The sequence below is a fragment of the Ixodes scapularis genome, unplaced genomic scaffold (genome assembly GCF_016920785.2).
Source record: "Ixodes scapularis isolate PalLabHiFi unplaced genomic scaffold, ASM1692078v2 PGA_scaffold3__209_contigs__length_174095766, whole genome shotgun sequence".
Classification (NCBI taxonomy): domain Eukaryota; kingdom Metazoa; phylum Arthropoda; class Arachnida; order Ixodida; family Ixodidae; genus Ixodes; species Ixodes scapularis.
In genome coordinates this window covers 157165736-157183047 of record NW_024609868.1, presented here as the reverse complement: position 1 = coordinate 157183047, position 17312 = coordinate 157165736, and the positions used below count along the sequence as shown (strand labels likewise).

At 54.0% G+C, this 17312-nt stretch overlaps 1 long non-coding RNA gene across 2 annotated transcripts; it reads right to left on the bottom strand.

Annotated features, from left to right (window-relative positions):
- Positions 1-6923: 6923 nt before the first annotated feature.
- Positions 6924-10880, bottom strand: LOC120840278. 2 transcript variants are annotated; one of them, XR_005715505.3, is made up of 5 exons: positions 10774-10880; positions 7819-7877; positions 7296-7354; positions 7118-7174; positions 6924-6982 (listed from the first exon to the last, which is right to left on the bottom strand). It is a non-coding gene; the product is annotated as an uncharacterized LOC120840278 (long non-coding RNA). The 2 variants fall into 2 exon arrangements; XR_006078165.1 differs by lacking the exons at positions 7819-7877; positions 10774-10880 and adding an exon at positions 7491-7568.
- Between the last annotated feature and the right edge of the window lie 6432 nt (positions 10881-17312).

Genomic DNA, 17312 nt, shown 5'->3' with positions numbered 1-17312 from the left:
GCGGCTGCCAGATGACAGCCGAACTATCGGGAAGCGAAGCCTAACTGTGTCACTTGTTTGGCGACTTTGGCCCGGCAGCTGCCAGATGACAGCCGAACTATCGGGAAGCGAAGCCTAACTGTGTCACTTGTTTGGCGACTTTGGCCCGGCGGCTGCCAGATGACAGCCGAACTATCGGGAAGCGAAGCCTAACTGTGTCACTTGTTTGGCGACTTTGGCCCGGCGGCGGCCAGATGACAGCCGAACTATCGGGAAGCGAAGCCTAACTGTGTCACTTGTTTGGCGACTTTGGCCCGGCGGCTGCCAGATGACAGCCGAACTATCGGGAAGCGAAGCCTAACTGTGTCACTTGTTTGGCTACTTTGGCCCGGCGGCTGCCAGATGACAGCCGAACTATCGGGAAGCGAAGCCTAACTGTGTCACTTGTTTGGCGACTTTGGCCCGGCGGCTGCCAGATGACAGCCGAACTATCGGGAAGCGAAGCCTAACTGTGTCACTTGTTTGGCGACTTTGGCCCGGCGGCTGCCAGATGACAGCCGAACTATCGGGAAGCGAATCCTAACTGTGTCACTTGTTTGGCGACTTTGGCCCGGCGGCTGCCAGATGACAGCCGAACTATCGGGAAGCGAAGCCTAACTGTGTCACTTGTTTGGCGACTTTGGCCCGGCGGCTGCCAGATGACAGCCGAACTATCGGGAAGCGAAGCCTAACTGTGTCACTTGTTTGGCGACTTTGGCCCGGCGGCTGCCAGATGACAGCCGAACTATCGGGAAGCGAAGCCTAACTGTGTCACTTGTTTGGCGACTTTGGCCCGGAGGCCGCCAGATGACAGCCGAACTATCGGGAAGCGAAGCCGAACTGTGTCACTTGTTTGGCGACTTTGGCCCGGCGGCTGCCAGATGACAGCCGAACTATCGGGAAGCGAAGCCTAACTGTGTCACTTGTTTGGCGACTTTGGCCCGGCGGCTGCCAGATGACAGCCGAACTATCGGGAAGCGAAGCCTAACTGTGTCACTTGTTTGGCGACTTTGGCCCGGCGGCTGCCAGATGACAGCCGAACTATCGGGAAGCGAAGCCTAACTGTGTCACTTGTTTGGCGACTTTGGCCCGGCGGCTGCCAGATGACAGCCGAACTATCGGGAAGCGAAGCCTAACTGTGTCACTTGTTTGGCGACTTTGGCCCGGCGGCTGCCAGATGACAGTCGAACTATCGGGAAGCGAAGCCTAACTGTGTCACTTGTTTGGCGACTTTGGCCCGGCGGCTGCGAGATGACAGCCGAACTATCGGGAAGCGAAGCCTGTGTCACTTGTTTGGCGACTTTGGCCCGGCGGCTGCCAGATGACAGCCGAACTATCGGGAAGCGAAGCCTAACTGTGTCACTTGTTTGGCGACTTTGGCCCGGCAGCTGCCAGATGACAGCCGAACTATCGGGAAGCGAAGCCTAACTGTGTCACTTGTTTGGCGACTTTGGCTCGCCGGCTGCCAGATGACAGCCGAACTATCGGGAAGCGAAGCCTAACTGTGTCACTTGTTTGGCGGCTTTGGCCCGGCGGCTGCCAGATGACAGCCAAACTATCGGGAAGCGAAGCCTAACTGTGTCTCTTGTTTGGCGACTTTGGCCCGGCGGCTGCCAGATGACAGCCGAACTATCGGGAAGCGAAGCCTAACTGTGTCACTTGTTTGGCGACTTTGGCCCGGCGTCTGCCAGATGAGAGCCGAACTATCGGGAAGCGAAGCCTAACTGTGTCACTTGTTTGGCGACTTTGGCCCGGCGGCTGCCAGATGACAGCCGAACTATCGGGAAGCGAAGCCTAACTGTGTCACTTGTTTGGCGACTTTGGCCCGGCGGCGGCCAGATGACAGCCGAACTATCGGGAACCGAAGCCTAACTGTGTCACTTGTTTGGCGACTTTGGCCCGGCGGCTGCCAGATGACGGCCGAACTATCGGGAAGCGAAGCCTAACTGTGTCACTTGTTTGGAGACTTTGGCCCGGCGGCTGCCAGATGACAGCCGAACTATCGGGAAGCGAAGCCTAACTGTGTCACTTGTTTAAAGACTTTGGCCCGGCGGCTGCCAGATGACAGCCGAACTATCGGGAAGCGAAGCCTAACTGTGTCACTTGTTTGGCGACTTTGGCCCGGCGGCTGCCAGATGACAGCCGAACTATCGGGAAGCGAAGCCTAACTGTGTCACTTGTTTGGCGACTTTGGCCCGGCGGCTGCCAGATGACAGCCGAACTATCGGGAAGCGAAGCCTAACTGTGTCACTTGTTTGGCGACTTTGGCCCGGCGGCTGCCAGATGACAGCCGAACTATCGGGAAGCGAAGCCTAACTGTGTCACTTGTTTGGCGACTTTGGCCCGGCGGCTGCCAGATGACAGCCGAACTATCGGGAAGCGAAGCCTAACTGTGTCACTTGTTTGGCGACTTTGGCCCGGCGGCTGCCAGATGACAGCCGAACTATCGGGAAGCGAAGCCTAACTGTGTCACTTGTTTGGCGACTTTGGCCCGGCGGCTGCCAGATGACAGCCGAACTATCGGGAAGCGAAGCCTAACTGTGTCACTTGTTTGGCGACTTTGGCCCGGCGGCTGCCGGATGACAGCCGAACTATCGGGAAGCGAAGCCTAACTGTGTCACTTGTTTGGCGACTTTGGCCCGGCGGCTGCCAGATGACAGCCGAACTATCGGGAAGCGAAGCCTAACTGTGTCACTTGTTTGGCGACTTTGGCCCGGCGGCTGCCAGATGACAGCCGAACTATCGGGAAGCGAAGCCTAACTGTGTCACTTGTTTGGCGACTTTGGCCCGGCGGCTGCCAGATGACAGCCGAACTATCGGGAAGCGAAGCCTAACTGTGTCACTTGTTTGGCGACTTTGGCCCGGAGGCCGCCAGATGACAGCCGAACTATCGGGAAGCGAAGCCGAACTGTGTCACTTGTTTGGCGACTTTGGCCCGGCGGCTGCCAGATGACAGCCGAACTATCGGGAAGCGAAGCCTAACTGTGTCACTTGTTTGGCGACTTTGGCCCGGCGGCTGCCAGATGACAGCCGAACTATCGGGAAGCGAAGCCTAACTGTGTCACTTGTTTGGCGACTTTGGCCCGGCGGCTGCCAGATGACAGCCGAACTATCGGGAAGCGAAGCCTAACTGTGTCACTTGTTTGGCGACTTTGGCCCGGCGGCTGCCAGATGACAGCCGAACTATCGGGAAGCGAAGCCTAACTGTGTCACTTGTTTGGCGACTTTGGCCCGGCGGCTGCCAGATGACAGTCGAACTATCGGGAAGCGAAGCCTAACTGTGTCACTTGTTTGGCGACTTTGGCCCGGCGGCTGCGAGATGACAGCCGAACTATCGGGAAGCGAAGCCTGTGTCACTTGTTTGGCGACTTTGGCCCGGCGGCTGCCAGATGACAGCCGAACTATCGGGAAGCGAAGCCTAACTGTGTCACTTGTTTGGCGACTTTGGCCCGGCGGCTGCCAGATGACAGCCGAACTATCGGGAAGCGAAGCCTAACTGTGTCACTTGTTTGGCGACTTTGGCCCGGCGGCTGCCAGATGACAGCCGAACTATCGGGAAGCGAAGCCTAACTGTGTCACTTGTTTGGCGACTTTGGCCCGGCGGCTGCCAGATGACAGCCGAACTATCGGGAAGCGAAGCCTAACTGTGTCACTTGTTTGGCGACTTTGGCCCGGCGGCTGCCAGATGACAGCCGAACTATCGGGAAGCGAAGCCTAACTGTGTCACTTGTTTGGCGACTTTGGCCCGGCGGCTGCCAGATGACAGCCGAACTATCGGGAAGCGAAGCCTAACTGTGTCACTTGTTTGGCGACTTTGGCCCGGCGGCTGCCAGATGACAGCCGAACTATCGGGAAGCGAAGCCTAACTGTGTCACTTGTTTGGCGACTTTGGCCCGGCGGCTGCCAGATGACAGCCGAACTATCGGGAAGCGAAGCCTAACTGTGTCACTTGTTTGGCGACTTTGGCCCGGCGGCTGCCGGATGACAGCCGAACTATCGGGAAGCGAAGCCTAACTGTGTCACTTGTTTGGCGACTTTGGCCCGGCGGCTGCCAGATGACAGCCGAACTATCGGGAAGCGAAGCCTAACTGTGTCACTTGTTTGGCGACTTTGGCCCGGCGGCTGCCAGATGACAGCCGAACTATCGGGAAGCGAAGCCTAACTGTGTCACTTGTTTGGCGACTTTGGCTCGCCGGCTGCCAGATGACAGCCGAACTATCGGGAAGCGAAGCCTAACTGTGTCACTTGTTTGGCGGCTTTGGCCCGGCGGCTGCCAGATGACAGCCGAACTATCGGGAAGCGAAGCCTAACTGTGTCTCTTGTTTGGCGACTTTGGCCCGGCGGCTGCCAGATGACAGCCGAACTATCGGGAAGCGAAGCCTAACTGTGTCACTTGTTTGGCGACTTTGGCCCGGCGGCTGCCAGATGAGAGCCGAACTATCGGGAAGCGAAGCCTAACTGTGTCACTTGTTTGGGGACTTTGGCCCGGCGGCTGCCAGATGACAGCCGAACTATCGGGAAGCGAAGCCTAACTGTGTCACTTGTTTGGCGACTTTGGCTCGGCGGCTGCCAGATGACAGCCGAACTATCTGGAAGCAAAGTCTAACTGTGTCACTTGTTTGGCGACTTTGGCCCGGCGGCTGCCAGATGACAGCCGAACTATCGGGAAGCGAAGCCTAACTGTGTCACTTGTTTGGCGACTTTGGCTCGGCGGCTGCCAGATGACAGCCGAACTATCTGGAAGCAAAGTCTAACTGTGTCACTTGTTTGGCGACTTTGGCCCGGCGGCTGCCAGATGACAGCCGAACTATCGAGAAGCGAAGCCTAACTGTGTCACTTGTTTGGCGACTTTGGCCCGGCGGCTGCCAGATGACAGCCGAACTATCGGGAAGCGAAGCCTAACTGTGTCACTTGTTTGGCGACTTTGGCCCGGCGGCTGCCAGATGACAGCCGAACTATCGTTAAGCGAAGCCTAACTGTGTCACTTGTTTGGCGACTTTGGCCCGCACTCTAAAAAAAAGGGGTGTAGTACTTACACCCAGTGGGGTGTATGTGACTTGTCCCATATACGACACCCCCATGGGTATATATGCGACACCCCAAAAAGGGGTGCATACATGCACCTCATTTTGAGGTGCACATGTGCACCTCAGCGGGTGCATAAGACACACCCCACCCGGGGTGTACATATATTCCGTTTCTCACTTACTGGGAATACTGATACACCCCATTTTTAGGTGTACATATATTCCGTTTCTCACTTGCTGGGAATACTGATACACCCCCTTCTTAGGTGTACGTATATTCCGTTTCTCACTTACTGGGAATACTGATACACCCCTCCTTTAGGTGCACATATATTCCGTTTATCACTTACTGGGAATACTCATACACCCCATTCTTAGGTGTACATATATTCCATTTCTCACTTACTGGGAATACTGATACACCCCATTCTTAGGTGCACAGATATTCCGTTTCTCACTTATTGGGAATGCAGTTACACCTAATTCTTAGGTGTACTTATATACCGTTTTCCACACCCTTCTAACCGATAAACCCCACTCTTAGGTGTACATGTGCGAAGTCAACAAAACTAACACTAGAACATTTTCCATCAAATTTACAGGAAATGTCTTTGCAGCTCTTTTCCAAGCTTTTAACCGTCAAAGGACGGTGTTTTGTGTCATTTTCATGTCCCATTTGTCAACCCGAAAACAGTTAAGCTGCCAATCCCCCATTCTATCGTCATTTCATTATATGGACTGGCATCATTTTGACGTCCTAACTGTCAACCTGAAATAAAATTGAGAGCTTTTGTGTCACTCCTGCGAATATAACATTGTCAGGATCATGCAATATTTTATAAAATAAGCTACAAAAATTGGTATCTGTTCCTACATATTTATTGCTCATAAACACTGGGTGAAACATATACTACAAAAATACACATTGAATGCAAGCACCAGAAACGTCACTTGTTTCTTTTCTTCTTCTTTTTGCATGTCTTATCTTTTAGTCCTTGCCTTGGGTGTTGACCACCAAAAAGAGCCATGAAGCATTCCTGAAAAGCAAAACCCAGTTGTATACCACGATTAGGTACATATAGGACACTTCAAGGCCCCACACCTTACTTAATTAGCATTACCAAAAACCAGGAACTCAGCCAACTTCATAAATATTTTGCACACCATTGAGGAATAGTGGGGTGGAAAGTTTACCACTTTAGATACAGGTGCAAGGCTGGAAAACCGAAAACACAGATAAAAAGCATGTGTTTTCAATATACTTAAACAACTGATTTTGGCGGTTTTCAACAATGCCAGCCTGTTTCTTATTGCAACTGTGTTTATGTTTTACTAATAAAATGCACAATTAGCCGAAAAATGCCATAAGCAACCTTGTACTCAGTGGCGCCTAACCAGATAAACGAATGCCAACATCAGAGGTGTCCTAATGCAAGCTTCCTTTAACAAAATTTTGGACCATCTAAAGCAGTGCTCTCAAACACATTTGAGTGTAGAGGCCAGATAGCCCACCCCAAAAGATCGAGGGCTTCTGTAGGGCATGGGGGTTAAGAAATTTGTTAAAGGGACCTTGCGCTCTCCACATTTTGTAACTTGCAATCCCTTGGGCGCCGCCGGCCAGTCTTTAACCTGCCCTGTGGCGGCTGTTTTAGGGGGGTGGCAGAGGGGGGGGGTGACAACACATGCCTTGCGCCCCCCTGCCCCCCCCCCCCCCCCCCGGTTGGAATGCCCATGTGAATGGTATCTATGCTTTGCTCCTTGTTTGTGCCATTTTATATGCTGTCCTTCTTACTTCAAACTCTTTATTTATCATTAATGCCGCTAAAGAAAACATGTCGCCCCCGTTGAATCAAATAGTTACAAAATGGCAAAGACTGCGTACCATGCTTGACGAAAGGCGTCTGCCAAAATTAAACCTGTTTTGCCGTGAGGGCAGCCTGTCCATCAGAGATTTGAGTCATCAGTACATGTAATCTAACCAACTACCAAGCCTAATCACACAATATAAGCCTAGCAGTCTGACAAGTAAAGAAGAAAAGAAAACAGGGTCCACCGGATAATCAATTGCTCACCTTGCCAGACGGTGCCTCGGGACTATGGCGGCATCTGCTAGGTGCAGAGCTTCTGGTCTGTGCATCAGAGAATAGGCATTAGCAAACGTGATCTATGCAAGCACCAAGCCTAGTTTCACAAGATACGCTAACAACCTGAGAAAAAGAAAAGCAGTCTGCAGCATAGTTGATTGCTTACCTTGCCAGACAGAGCCTCGGGACTATGGTAGCGTCTGTGCTACAAGCAGAGCCTCTCGCCTGTGCATTAGATTACTCATTAGTATACGAGATATAGACAAGCACCTAGCCTAGTCACACAATTTTACTTAGCAGCCTGACAAGTAAAGAAGAAAAAAAAAAGAAAATAGGGTCCGCAGGGTAGTGAATTGCTTACCTTGCCAGAACGTGCCTCGGGACAATGATGGCATCACTGCTAGGTGCAAATAGTCATTAGTAAACGTGACCTAGCTAGACACCAAGCCCAATTTGACAAGACATGCATTACAAACTAAAAAAAACAGTGCAGGATAGTTGGTTGCTTACCTACCCAGAGAGGGCATCGGGACTATGGTAGCGACTGTGCTACAAGCAGATCCTCTCGCCTGTGCAGTAGAGATGAAAGTCATTAGTACACGTGATCTAAGCAAGCACTTAGCCTAATTTTACAATATATGCTTAATCTGACAAGAAAACAAAAATCAGCAAGCTAGTTGATCGCTTACCTTGCCAGACGGTGCCTCGAGACTATGGCGACATCTGTGCTAGCAGCAGAGCTTCACTCCTGTGCGTTAGAGATTCGAGTCATTAGTACACGTGATCTAACCAAGCATCTTATGTTATCTCACACTTCACAGGTGCGTGAGGTGACTTGCATACTACAAGCACAAAGAGACACTCGCGTTTTTGAACCATTAACACTGCGACACCTAATTGTTGCTGTAGTGTGATAAAGTGTATGCTTCACAAATGAAAAATGCAATAAAACGTGTAGTCTAATTTTACAAATTTTGCCCAAGAAAGAGTCTGACAAGTAGGGTACCAACATTACAATTCAAAGTTAGCCAAACTCGAGCTTCGCAAAAGTTAGCATCCGCGGGTACAGCCACTGCACATGTTTCCGAATAGAGCTCTCAAAGTAACGCCAAACTGAGCACCATACACACACCGAAGCTGGTGAATGCTGCCCTAGAGTTCCTGCATAGGCTCTCTACGGGAGTCAGAGTTGCGCGTCTGTTATCCACACGCTGACACGCCGCTATTCGCCTAGATCCGATCATGTGAGGAGCAAAATCCAAATACTGTGCAGGAAAGCCGCCGATACGGCCGTTTCGCCGACGTTGCAATCTCCTCAGCGTACGTTCCCCTGCTTTTGTCTCTTCCTCCTTTCCTGTTTTTCAGGAAAGGAGAAAGAGCACGTTGCTATTCGCCCAATCCAGTGAGATGAGGAGCAGAATTTCGTCCCCTGCAGGAAAGCCGGTCCTCCGGGGTGAACGCGCAGCTCTGGCTCAGGGTTGGCAGGTTGGGCTATAAAGAGCCCAATTGGGCTACTCAGTTTTGTAATAGGCAGGAAAATCTGGTGGTTGGCTATTAAGCTATTTTATACCCGATATTCAACAATTTTCAAAGCCTTAAACATGATATTTCTGCGCCGGGTAGAGAAAAACAAGCAACTCAAGAGGTTAGGAAAGGAAACTATCCAAATCACAAGCGTGCAAATACAATATGTGGACCCTCATTGGTGTTGGTTGCGGAGGTGCAATATCGTTTTTCTGAAGTTTTTTGGCATGATTTAATACCGCAGGCAGGGGTGGAGGCACGTGTTTCCAGAAGGAGGGAGGAAGAGGAGTGGGGGCAGCTTAACAGATGAATTGAGAACCCCCTTCTTTCGCTGCAGTAAAATATACATGGGGGCGCTTTATCCTCTTATTGCTTTCTTCTGTAAATAATTGGCTTATGTCATGTATCATGTTTCCCGTGTTCCAAAGAGATGTAAATACCTTGTATGAAATTTTATGTGTTGGGCTATTTTTGTAGCCCGACATTTGGCTATTCTTGGGCACAATATCAGGAAATTTTGACGGGTTAATCTGCAAATACCTGGCAACCCTGCTCTGGCTACCGTAGGGGGCCTACGCAGGAACTCCATGCTGCCCTAGAGTTCCTGCAGACGCAGCCTACGGGAGTCAGGAGTTGCGCGTTCATCCCAGTAGCTCCGGCTTTCCTGCACTTCAAGTCTGCTCCTCACGCGACTAAATTCGGGGAATAGCGGCCGCGGCGCTCTACCTCCTCATTTCCTGGAAAGCAGGACAGGAGGAGGCAAAAGCGGGGGTATGTGCACCGAGGCGCTTGCACCGTCGGCGAAGCCGCCGTACCGGTGGCTTTCTTGCACGGCATTTGGAGTCTGCTCCTCACGTGATCGGATATCGGCAAATAGCGGCGCGGCGGCACGTGGAAACCAGACGCGCAACTCTGGCTGGAGCATATAATCTCGATGCTGCACTAGAGTACCAGTTCCTGTATAGGCTCCCTACGGGAGCCAGAGTTGCGCGTCTATTTTCTACGTGCCGCTGCGCCGCTATTTGCCGAGATCCGACTACGTACCCTGCAAGAAAGTAACGTTGCACGCGCCCCGCCGTACGCACCCCTGCTTTTGAGCGCGCCGCGCGCCTCGTCGGTTCGAGAGTCAATGGTTCCAGTACCCTCTCCCTCCTCGTAGTGGCCGAGCAGGGAGGGAATATGGTTTCGTTGTGTCGACCTCGGGGCGGAAGATTACGCACGATGGGGACAAAGGCGAGTTTGGGGGAGCAGTATCTAGGTCACAGCGCCTCAATGGTTGAACAGGATGTAGCTGACGTTTTGGGTGTGGAACGGGCGGAAGAGGCCTTGCGCGCGCGTTGTTTTCTCGACACTTGGCCTCGTGTCGAGGTGACAGCACATATTCGCCAAGAGGTCCAAAATTCGCGTGAGGAGCTGGATCAACATGCCGTACAGGAAAGACGGCGCTACGAAGATGAACGCGCAACTCTGACTCCCGTAGGGAACCTATAGAAGCACTCTAACCGCCTTATCCCGAAGCGCCACCTTAGTTCCATCATCCCCACTGAAAATCGCATTGCATAACCATACGTGCGAGCGAAGCCGGTAACAAGCGCGAGCATGTTGCTCTGCAATCGAACTACGCTTCACCGACAGATCGTTTTATAGATACGCGATGATTCATCGCCAGAATGCCTCATCGACAGCACAAACTACCTTTTTTCTGTAAGGAGCTGCCTCACACTGTTGCCACGAAGCGGATAGTACGGGTAGGATACACCCGCGACGAAATGTCCCTACAACGCGAAATCCGCGTAACAACTGTCGATGGAACGGTAGTGTCGACGAACGAGAGTCCATGAAACATCTGTCCACAAAAAGTGTTTTTTGGCGAAACGATAGAGACCCGTTGCTCTGAATGACGCCAGCTCTACACGCAAGAATAATGTCTCGAAGCTGCGATGTCGTGCTCGTTTGTAAACTCAGAGAACCGGGCACCGCCACCGCGCACACATGCCACAAATACAAAAGCGAACAAACTCTGACATAGACAGGAGAAAAGGAAAGCACGTCCCCAGCTAGCAGGCCCCATGCCTCGCCAAACGCAGCATCCAACAAGTGCATGTAAACGGCAGACTTACCTTTATCGGGCGGGCACATCTTGGTTTGTGACTGCAGTGCAACTACGTGTCAAGCATCGCTTCGTGAACACGATCCGCTTTGTCCAACCACCTTCTAAAAAAACACGCAATTCAAGATAGCGCGAATGAACAAAGGCGATGTCACCCGCCAGCCGAAGCAAAAGTATGGCCGCCGAAGCACGCCGAGATGGAATGCAGGAGGTGACTCAGGTGAGGAGGTCAAGTCTCCTGGCATCACGAAGGCCAGATAACGCGCGAAACGCGATCGCTATCGCGATAGGTTGTCAGTCGGATGACGTGTGCCCAGTGACTGCTAATCAGGACGCGCGCTCTACTCTATTACCGCGCGCATTTTGTTTGTTTTCTTGCGCTCTCCTGATAGCACTCCCTCTCCCCTTTTTGAAAAAGGAAAGGGGGGCGGTGTAATGTGCACCTGGCAACACCCTCGCCACGCCCGCCGATTCCTTTGGGAGAGGAGGACTCGCGTGATGGGAGTGCGATTACGCTCGGCGGGTGTCTCCAGTCGAAGGGGGGTGTAAGGGTGCGCGATACACCCACATACACCCTTTTTTCTGAGAGTGCGACGGCTGCCAGGTGACAGCCGAACTATCGGGAAGCGAAGCCTAACTGTGTCACTTGTTTGGCGACTTTGGCTCGGCGGCTGCCAGATGACAGCCGAACTATCGGGAAGCGGAGCCTAACTGTGTCACTTGTTTGGCGACTTTGGCCCGGCGGCTGCAAGATGACAGCCGAACTATCGGGAAGCGAAGCCTAACTGTGTCACTTGTTTGGCGACTTTGGCCCGGCGGCTGCCAGATGACAGCCGAACTATCGGGAAGCAAAGCCTAACTGTGTCACTTGTTTGGCGACTTTGGCCCGGCGGCTGCCAGATGACAGCCGAACTATCGGGAAGCGAAGCCTGACTGTGTCACTTGTTTGGCGACTTTGGCCAGGCGGCTGCCAGATGACAGCCGAACTATCGGGAAGCGAAGATTAACTGTGTCACTTGTTTGGCGACTTTGGCCCGGCGGCTGCCAGATGACAGCCGAACTATCGGGAAGCGAAGCCTAACTGTGTCACTTGTTTGGCGACTTTGGCTCGGCGGCTGCCAGATGACAGCCGAACTATCGGGAAGCGAAGCCTAACTGTGTCACTTGTTTGGCGACTTTGGCCAGGCGGCTGCCAGATGACAGCCGAACTATCGGGAAGCGAAGATTAACTGTGTCACTTGTTTGGCGACTTTGGCCAGGCGGCTGCCAGATGACAGCCGAACTATCGGGAAGCGAAGCCTAACTGTGTCACTTGTTTGGCGACTTTGGCCCGGCGGCTGCCAGATGACAGCCGAACTATCGGGAAGCGAAGCCTAACTGTGTCACTTGTTTGGCGACTTTGGCTCGGCGGCTGCCAGATGACAGCCGAACTATCGGGAAGCGAAGCCTAACTGTGTCACTTGTTTGGCGACTTTGGCCCGGCGGCTGCCAGATGACAGCCGAACTATCGGGAAGCGAAGATTAACTGTGTCACTTGTTTGGCGACTTTGGCCAGGCGGCTGCCAGATGACAGCCGAACTATCGGGAAGCGAAGCCTAACTGTGTCACTTGTTTGGCGACTTTGGCCCGGCGGCTGCCAGATGACAGCCGAACTATCGGGAAGCGAAGCCTAACTGTGTCACTTGTTTGGCGACTTTGGCTCGGCGGCTGCCAGATGACAGCCGAACTATCGGGAAGCGAAGCCTAACTGTGTCACTTGTTTGGCGACTTTGGCCCGGCGGCAGCCAGATGACAGCCGAACTGTCGGGAAGCGAAGCCTAACTGTGTCACTTGTTTGGCGACTTTGGCCCGGCGGCTGCCAGATGACAGCCGAACTATCGGGAAGCGAAGCCTAACTGTGTCACTTGTTTGGCGACTTTGGCCAGGCAGCTGCCAGATGACAGCCGAACTATCGGGAAGCGAAGCCTAACTGTGTCACTTGTTTGGCGACTTTGGCTCGGCGGCTGCCAGATGACAGCTGAACTATCGGGAAGCGAAGCCTAACTGTGTCACTTGTTTGGCGACTTTGGCCCGGCGGCTGCCAGATGACAGCCGAACTATCGGGAAGCGAAGCCTAACTGTGTCACTTGTTTGGCGACTTTGACCCGGCGGCTGCCAGATGACAGCCGAACTATCGGGAAGCGAAGCCTAACTTTGACACTTGTTTGGCGACTTTGGCCCGGCGGCTGCCAGATGACAGCCGAACTATCGGGAAGCGAAGCCTAACTTTGGCACTTGTTTGGCGACTTTGGCCCTGCGGCTGCCAAATGACAGCCGAACTATCGGGAAGCGAAGCCTAACTTTGACACTTGTTTGGCGACTTTGGCCCGGCGGCTGCCAGATGACAGCCGAACTATCGGGAAGCGAAGCCTAACTGTGTCACTTGTTTGGCGACTTTGGCTCGGCGGCTGCCAGATGACAGCCGAACTATCGGGAAGCGAAGCCTAACTGTGTCACTTGTTTGGCGACTTTGGCCCGGCGGCTGCCAGATGACAGCCGAACTATCGAAAAGCGAAGCCTAACTGTGTCACTTGTTTGGCGACTTTGGCCCGGCGGCTGCCAGATGACAGCCGAACTATCGGGAAGCGAAGCCTAACTGTGTCACTTGTTTGGCGACTTTGGCCCGGCGGCTGCCAGATGAAAGCCGAACTATCAGGAAGCGAAGCCTAACTGTGTCACTTGTTTGGCGACTTTGGCTCGGCGGCTGCCAGATGACAGCCGAACTATCGGGAAGCGAAGCCTAACTTTGGCACTAGTTTGGCGACTTTGGCCCGGCGGCTGCCAGATGACAGCCGAACTATCGGGAAGCGAAGCCTAGCTTTGGCACTTGTTTGGCGACTTTGGCCCTGCGGCTGCCAAATGACAGCCGAACTATCGGGAAGCGAAGCCTAACTTTGACACTTGTTTGGCGACTTTGGCCCGGCGGCTGCCAGATGACAGCCGAACTATCGGGAAGCGAAGCCTAACTTTGGCACTTGTTTGGCGACTTTGGCCCGGCGGCTGCCAGATGACAGCCGAACTATCGGGAAGCGAAGCCTAGCTTTGGCACTTGTTTGGCGACTTTGGCCCGGCGGCTGCCAGATGACAGCCGAACTATCGGGAAGTGAAGCCTAACTTTGGCACTTGTTTGGCGACTTTGGCCTGTAGCTGCCAGATGACAGCCGAACTATCGGGAAGCGAAGCCTAACTTTGGCACGTGTTTGGCGACTTTGGCCCGGCGGCTGCCAGATGACAGCCGAACTATCGGGAAGCGAAGCCTAGCTTTGGCACTTGTTTGGCGACTTTGGCCCTGCGGCTGCCAAATGACAGCCGAACTATCGGGAAGCGAAGCCTAACTGTGTCACTTGTTTGGCGACTTTGGCCCGGCGGCTGCCAGATGACAGCCGAACAATCGGGAAGCGAAGCCTAACTGTGTCACTTGTTTGGCGACTTTGACCCGGCGGCTGCCAGATGACAGCCGAACTATCGGGAAGCGAAGCCTAACTGTTTCACTTGTTTGGCGACTTTGGCCCGGCGGCTGCCAGATGACAGCCGAACTATCGGGAAGCGAAGCCTAACTGTGTCACTTGTTTGGCGACTTTGGCCCGGCGGCTGCCAGATGACAGCCGAACTATCGGGAAGCGAAGCCTAACTGTGTCACTTGTTTGGCGACTTTGGCCCGGCGGCTGCCAGATGACAGCCGAACTATCGGGAAGCGAAGCCTAACTGTGTCACTTGTTTGGCGACTTTGGCCCGGCGGCTGCCAGATGACAGCCGAACTATCGGGAAGCGAATCCTAACTGTGTCACTTGTTTGGCGACTTTGGCCCGGCGGCTGCCAGATGACAGCCGAACTATCGGGAAGCGAAGCCTAACTGTGTCACTTGTTTGGCGACTTTGGCCCGGCAGCTGCCAGATGACAGCCGAACTATCGGGAAGCGAAGCCTAACTGTGTCACTTGTTTGGCGACTTTGGCCCGGCGGCTGCCAGATGACAGCCGAACTATCGGGAAGCGAAGCCGAACTGTGTCACTTGTTTGGCGACTTTGGCCCGGCGGCGGCCAGATGACAGCCGAACTATCGGGAAGCGAAGCCGAACTGTGTCACTTGTTTGGCGACTTTGGCCCGGCGGCTGCCAGATGACAGCCGAACTATCGGGAAGCGAAGCCTAACTGTGTCACTTGTTTGGCGACTTTGGCCCGGCGGCTGCCAGATGACAGCCGAACTATCGGGAAGCGAAGCCTAACTGTGTCACTTGTTTGGCGACTTTGGCCCGGCGGCTGCCAGATGACAGCCGAACTATCGGGAAGCGAAGCCTAACTGTGTCACTTGTTTGGCGACTTTGGCCCGGCGGCTGCCAGATGACAGCCGAACTATCGGGAAGCGAAGCCTAACTGTGTCACTTGTTTGGCGACTTTGGCCCGGCGGCTGCGAGATGACAGCCGAACTATCGGGAAGCGAAGCCTGTGTCACTTGTTTGGCGAATTTGGCCCGGCGGCTGCCAGATGACAGCCGAACTATCGGGAAGCGAAGCCTAACTGTGTCACTTGTTTGGCGACTTTGGCCCGGCAGCTGCCAGATGACAGCCGAACTATCGGGAAGCGAAGCCTAACTGTGTCACTTGTTTGGTGACTTTGGCTCGCCGGCTGCCAGATGACAGCCGAACTATCGGGAAGCGAAGCCTAACTGTGTCACTTGTTTGGCGGCTTTGGCCCGGCGGCTGCCAGATGACAGCCGAACTATCGGGAAGCGAAGCCTAACTGTGTCTCTTGTTTGGCGACTTTGGCCCGGCGGCTGCCAGATGACAGCCGAACTATCGGGAAGCGAAGCCTAACTGTGTCACTTGTTTGGCGACTTTGGCCCGGCGGCTGCCAGATGAGAGCCGAACTATCGGGAAGCGAAGCCTAACTGTGTCACTTGTTTGGCGACTTTGGCCCGGCGGCTGCCAGATGACAGCCGAACTATCGGGAAGCGAAGCCTAACTGTGTCACTTGTTTGGCGACTTTGGCTCGGCGGCTGCCAGATGACAGCCGAACTATCTGGAAGCAAAGTCTAACTGTGTCACTTGTTTGGCGACTTTGGCCCGGCGGCTGCCAGATGACAGCCGAACTATCGGGAAGCGAAGCCTAACTGTGTCACTTGTTTGGCGACTTTGGCTCGGCGGCTGCCAGATGACTTGCCGAACTATCTGGAAGCAAAGTCTAACTGTGTCACTTGTTTGGCGACTTTGGCCCGGCGGCTGCCAGATGACAGCCGAACTATCGGGAAGCGAAGCCTAACTGTGTCACTTGTTTGGCGACTTTGGCCCGGCGGCTGCAAGATGACAGCCGAACTATCGGGAAGCGAAGCCTAACTGTGTCACTTGTTTGGCGACTTTGGCCCGGCGGCTGCCAGATGACAGCCGAACTATCGGGAAGCGAAGCCTAACTGTGTCACTTGTTTGGCGACTTTGGCCCGGCGGCGGCCAGACGACAGCCGAACTATCGGGAAGCGAAGCCTAACTGTGTCACTTGTTTGGCGACTTTGGCCCGGCGGCTGCCAGATGACAGCCGAACTATCGGGAAGCGAAGCCTAACTGTGTCACTTGTTTGGCGACTTTGGCCCGGCGGCTGCCAGATGACAGCCGAACTATCGGGAAGCGAAGCCTAACTGTGTCACTTGTTTGGCGACTTTGGCCCGGCGGCTGCCAGATGACAGCCGAACTATCGGGAAGCGAAGCCTAACTGTGTCACTTGTTTGGCGACTTTAGCCCGGCGGCTGCCAGATGACAGCCGAACTATCGGGAAGCGAAGCCTAACTGTGTCACTTGTTTGGCGACTTTGGCCCGGCGGCTGCCAGATGACAGTCGAACTATCGGGAAGCGAAGCCTAACTGTGTCACTTGTTTGGCGACTTTGGCCCGGCGGCTGCGAGATGACAGCCGAACTATCGGGAAGCGAAGCCTGTGTCACTTGTTTGGCGACTTTGGCCCGGCGGCTGCCAGATGACAGCCGAACTATCGGGAAGCGAAGCCTAACTGTGTCACTTGTTTGGCGACTTTGGCTCGGCGGTTGCCAGATGACAGCCGAACTATCGGGAAGCGAAGCCTAACTGTGTCACTTGTTTGGCGACTTTGGCCCGGCGGCAGCCAGATGACAGCCGAACTGTCGGGAAGCGAAGCCTAACTGTGTCACTTGTTTGGCGACTTTGGCCCGGCGGCTGCCAGATGACAGCCGAACTATCGGGAAGCGAAGCCTAACTGTGTCACTTGTTTGGCGACTTTGGCCCGGCGGCTGCCAGATGACAGCCGAACTATCGGGAAGCGAAGCCTAACTGTGTCACTTGTTTGGCGACTTTGGCCCGGCGGCTGCCAGATGACAGCCGAACTATCGGGAAGCGAAGCCAAACTGTGTCACTTGTTTGGCGACTTTGGCTCGCCGGCTGCCAGATGACAGCCGAACTATCGGGAAGCGAAGCCTAACTGTGTCACTTGTTTGGCGACTTTGGCCCGGCGGCTGCCAGATGACAGCCGAACTATCGGGAAGCGAAGCCTAA